The sequence below is a fragment of the Papio anubis genome, chromosome 2 (assembly GCF_008728515.1).
Source record: "Papio anubis isolate 15944 chromosome 2, Panubis1.0, whole genome shotgun sequence".
NCBI lineage: Eukaryota > Metazoa > Chordata > Mammalia > Primates > Cercopithecidae > Papio > Papio anubis.
This window is the reverse complement of record NC_044977.1, coordinates 51,122,388-51,127,877: the sequence shown is the minus strand read 5'-3', so window position 1 is coordinate 51,127,877 and position 5,490 is coordinate 51,122,388.

Below are 5,490 nucleotides of genomic sequence, written 5' to 3'. Positions count from 1 at the left end.
TCTCTGCAGCCCCTTGTGGCCGGGGCTCCTCCTGGGCTTCCCCACCCCTTTCCCCACTCCCCACCCCTTTACTCCGTCCCCACCCCTTTCTCTTGGCTTCCTTCCTGGCTGGCTTCACTTTCCTGTCCCCAAGGTTTTGCCTTATCCTCTGGCTTTTTCCACTGGTATCTGGACATTTCTCTCAATCCCACATGCTCCCTTCCCCTCTCTCTGTTAGAACCCCCAAGCACAGCTCCAGTCCCCATGACCCCCATCTTTTCATTCTTGATGGCTGGCCACTCCTCCCTGGACCCCAGCCCCTGCCTTAGGCTAGTCACCACTATCACTCAGTCCGCTCTCCACTCCCAGTGACACTTCCAGCGCACCCCTGCTCCAGCTACCCCTCACTCCACGCAGCTCCTGCTGTGTACCCACCTCTGTGCTAGGCTTCAAGGAGGACCCCTGGGTCAGATGAAGACTTAATTGCCTCCCCAAAGGCCTCACCACACACTGGGGTAAGGAAATCCCTCTTATCCCATCCCTCCATCTATCTCTCCCTCTCTCTGTTTCCGCATCCATCCATCCTTCTATATCTCCCTCTGTGCCCGCCTTCCTTCCTCTCTTCATCTCTTTGTCACTCCCTCCCTGTATCCATCCATCCATCCATCCCCTTTTCCCTCCATCCCTCCCGCCCTCCTTCCATCAAGTCATCCTTCCTTCTTTCAACCCATCATCTATCCATTTCTCCCTCTCTCCCTTCATCCACCTATTCTTCTCTCCCTCCTTCCATTCCTGCATCCATTCATCCTTCTATCCCTCTCTCTATCCAGCCCTTCCTCCCTGTATCCATCCATTCCTGCCTTCCTCCACCCACCCATCTCTTCTCATCCTTCCCTTCCTCCATCCCTCCCTTTATCCATTTATTGATTCAATTTGTCCCACTTTGTGCCAGGCTCTGGGTTGGGCATGGGGGCTCAGGCCTGATTCAGACATGGTCCTTGCCCTTGCAGAGCTCAGTCTCATAGGAGAAGGGGAGTAGGAATACATCTAATGGAGGAAGCTTAGGGCAGAGGGCAAGGCCTAAACTGGGCTCTGGAGGGTGAGTAGGAGTTTACCAGGAGAAAGAGTGAGTGCAGGGCATCAAGGCAGAGGGAAGAATATTTGCAAAGGCAGAGGTATGGGTGGTGTGGTCTGGCTGGAGGGGCAGATGTTGGGAAATGGGGAGGCAGAGCAGCTGAGCCTGCTCACAGGGACCTTAAAGGCCAGGCTGATGCATTCAGACTCCATCCAGAAGGTGGTGGGGGCCCAGGAAGGCTTCTGGGCAGGGGAATAATGTAGGCAGGTGCATGCCTCCAGAAGACCCTTCCTGGCTACAGTCTGGGATGCAAACTAGAGAGCAGTTTGGGATGCAGGTGAGGGCCTGAGGATGAGTCAGTACATTTGTCTCTGAGCATCCAGTCCCAGCTTCCACAGCCAGGTTTTCATTTGGTGTCTGCTTGTAGCCTGAGAGTCCTGGGTTCAAGTCCTGACTCAGCCACTTCCTTAACCTCTCTGCCTCAGTTTCCTCAGCTGTAAAAATGGAAAGACGATGGCCTCCACTCCCCTAGCCTCAGCTAAAGGCTCAAGAGCTCCATTGCACACAGGGTCTCCAAGAGAGGGAGAACGAGTCCAGGATGGCCAGCAGTATTTGGCCCTCTGCTTAGCATGGAGGAGTCCAAGGAAGGGCAGGGAGTGGCAGGCCAGGCCCTGGCTAAGGGGCCGCCATGTGGCTCCAGCTGTGGGAATGCAGGCCAAACCAGACCCACTGGCTTTTCAATACAGAAAGCAAAAAATACAGAGTCTTGAACTGTCCTGAGTTTTAAAGTATCCTGGGCAAGCAAAATGCTTCTGTGGCCCAGATCAGGGTTGCTGTGAAGATAAGCTGAGGCTGCACGTGTGGATGATGCCAACAAATGCAGCCCCTGACTCTGCTGCCCACCCACATCCCTCCCCTTCTTAAAAACAAGCCTCAGAAGGACTGAAAGCAGTCCTTCTGCAGCAAATCTCCCCAATTCCAGTGTCTGAGCTAGTGAGAGGAGCCAGTGTTCCTATGGTTTGAAATAATTGCAAGCAGGAACTTGAATAGATATTGGTTCCCCTATGTTCACAGCAGCATTACAACAGCAAAAAACGGAAGCAACTCAAGTGCCCATCGACAGATGAATGGATAAAGAAAATATATGGTCTATTCATCCAATGGAATATTATTCAGCCTTAAAAAGGAAGGAAATTCTGACCCATGCTGCAACATGGATGAGCTTTGAGGACATTATGCTCAGTGGAATAATCCAAGTCACAAAAGAACAAGTACTGTAGAATTCCACTGAGGTGAGATCCCTAGAGGAGTCAAATTCATGGAGTCAGAAAGTAGAATGGTGAGTGTGAGTGCCAGGGGCTGGGGAAGGGGCAACGGGAGTCAGTGTTTAATGGGGACAGAGTTTCAGTCTGGGAAGGGGAAAATGTTCTGGAGCCTGATGGTGGTGATGGTTGCATGGCCATGTGAATGTACTTCATGCCACTGAAATGTACATTTAAAAATGGTTATGATGCTAAATTTTATGTTATGTGTATTTTACCACAGCTTTTAAAGAAAAGTGGCAGATGTTCACTGAGGAAGGGAAAAGCAGGCCGGGAAGCTGGCTTGTGGCACTGAGTCAGCTCTACCTTGCTCCCCAACCCCAGGGGCAGCCATCTTTGTAACAAGACAAGGCCTTGTTGAGGCAGGACAGGTACATTTCGTTCCACCAGGGCGGACCCCTTGCTGTTTCTGTGTGAAGGGCCTGGCATGAGAGGTGTTGAGGGACACTTGCCTGCAAGAGCAAACTGATCTTGAAATAGGACCTGCACACTCATCTGGCCCTATCTTTAATTTTCTGTAGAAAATGAAATATTTAAATATACTTTATGATATTAAGGCAGTTCTTTCCACTCCTAGCTTGTAAGGTGTTGCCTTCTGTTTTTTTTTTTTTTTTTGAGATGGGGTTTCACTCTGTCACCCAGGCTGGAGTGCAGTGGCACAATCGCAGCTCACTGCAGCCTCCACCTCCCAGGCTCAAGCGATTCTCCTGCCTCAGCCTCCTAAGTAGCTGGGATTACAGACGCCCGCCACCTCACCCAGCTAATCTTTGTATTTTTAGTAGAGACGGGTTTTGCCATGTTGGCCAGGCTGGTCTCGAACTGCTGACCTCAGGTGATCTGCTTGCCTTGGCCTCCCAAAGTGCTGGGATTACAACACCGCGCCCGGCCTGGTGTTGCTTTTATTATACCCATTTCCCTGTCTCTACTGAACTGATCGTATCACTTTCCTCCTTTACCTTGGTAAACCAAATGCCTTGCTCTTCTAGGGTTAAGCCAAACTTGCCTTCCTGGATACCTCCTGCTGGCGGGTGATGAATTGCCTTCAGAAGCGGCTGCCCTGGGTTTGTTAGTGTTTGTACCCTAGGGTGCTGCGTCTGTGTCTCTGCATGAGGCTGGCCTGTGCTTTCCTTTTCTCAAACTTACGACCTCCTATTGCTCAACCACCTCCACCCTGCTCCCCACCCAGCCCTTGGCCATGCTCACCAGCTCAGCCATCTGAGCTGGACTAGGCACCAAGACCAAGAGCTTGGCCAGGACTGTGGGGTGAAGCTTCCTGGGCCCTGGTGGGGATGAGCTGGGGGTCCTCTGGGGAGGGGAGTTAATGATCCTGGGCATGAGGCCGGCGGCCACTTGGACATAGTCACTGAGGGTGATGGAGACTACCCTTAGTCTGGAGAGTGGCCATCGTGGTGGGTGGGTAAGTGGGGGACTCCTGTGGCTGTGCCTTAGCCAGACTCCCCTTCCCCATAACCCCACATTCCTGGCTCCCCTCCCATTCCTTCCTCATGCAGGGCAGCTTCCCAATCCAAGCAGCACCAGTTTTGGGGGCAGCCTAAACTCTCTGGGAGGACAAAGGGAAATAATTCTCTTTTCCCTCTATCGGTGCTGTCCCCCGGGCTCTATGGACTCTGGTGTGCCCTAATCTCTATCTCTGGGACATCCCAGTACACTCAGAGTGAAAATCCTGATCAGACTCTGTCAAATTCCATGCTCTCCACTCCCCACTGGGTTTGGATGGATGCAGACTGAGGCACCAGGGATGGGGTGGGGAGGGTGGGGCCTGTCTTTCCCTGAGGCTGGAGACAGTGGGGAGGAGGCCAAGTTTGACTCTACTGGCCAATCTCTGTCTCTGTAGCCTCCTGGCTGCACTGACCAGTCATCAACGCCAACAATGCCTTTGGTATGGCCTTTGTCCACCAGAGCTTTTGTGATTCTTCCAGAAGTGCTATTGGGAGAGGCCCCCTCTGCATTTGGCTCCGGCTAGACCCCATCCCACCAGCTCAGTTCCTACTCCCATCAGGGTCCCCTCCTACTGTGGTCCCCCCATGGCCGGGTATACCTTTATGGTGCAGAACCAGGGAGACAGCCCATGCCAGACTCCCTATTGTGGTGACATTTAACTTGCAGAAACTCATGGGACCAACCCTGCCACCCCTCCTTTTCCTGCAGCTCTCTCCAATTCCCCTCTCCCTGTGCCCATGGGCCCAGGACAGCACTGCTGGTCTGCCGCGTGAGATGACACCCAGGCTGAGATGGGGTGCCCATCTGCCTGCCTTGCAGGTGCCCTCATTCTCCTGGAGATTTGGCTTTGGGCTTTACTTTGGCTTTTTTTGGAGCAGGAAGGGAAGTGTCGCTCCTGCTCCATAGCAACAGTTCTCAAGCCTGGTGATTTCTGAGCTCCCCTTCTCTTCCTGGATGTCTGCATATTTAAGCTGATAGGGCTGGCTGAGGAGAGGATCTTCGGGTGCTGGCAAGGGCTGCTATCTCTCTTTAGAATGTGGGCATCTGGTTGCTTCTTTGTCCTGAACTTTGGGTCCTGACCACTAATTCCTGCAAAAGGAAAGGGCTCCCTTAACACCTCGTTCTCCTGCAAGAGGCTCAGGCAAGGCTGGTGACTGTCCAAGGCCCTGTAGTATGTTCTGATTCCTTCGGAGACTGGCATTCCCACCTCCTGATTCCCAGATACGAACAATCCCTCTTGTCTTAACATCTGGGGACATGAAAGAAGACCTGGGGCAAGGATTTGGGTGCAAGTAGATTATTTGGGAGCTTATTCCAGAGAACACAGTGAGGGTGTGAGGCAGGGAAAGCCCACAAAGGGTGTGTTAGGCCTGGCACAGTGGCCATGCCTGTGATCCCAGCACTTTGGGAGGCCAAAGCAGGAAGATCGCTTGAGGCCAGGAATTTGAGGTGGCGGTGAGCTATGATTGCGCCACTTCACTCCAGCCTAGGGGCAGAGTGAGATCCTGTCTCTAAATAAGAAAAGGCATGTTAATGAATGTCATCACTGGGAGCCGCTGGAGCTCAGTCCAGCCGGGATCAAAAGGGACAGTGCAGAGCACAGCTCAGAATTGTGCCAGCAAGAGACCTCCCGCCCCGCTCCCCACTGCTTGA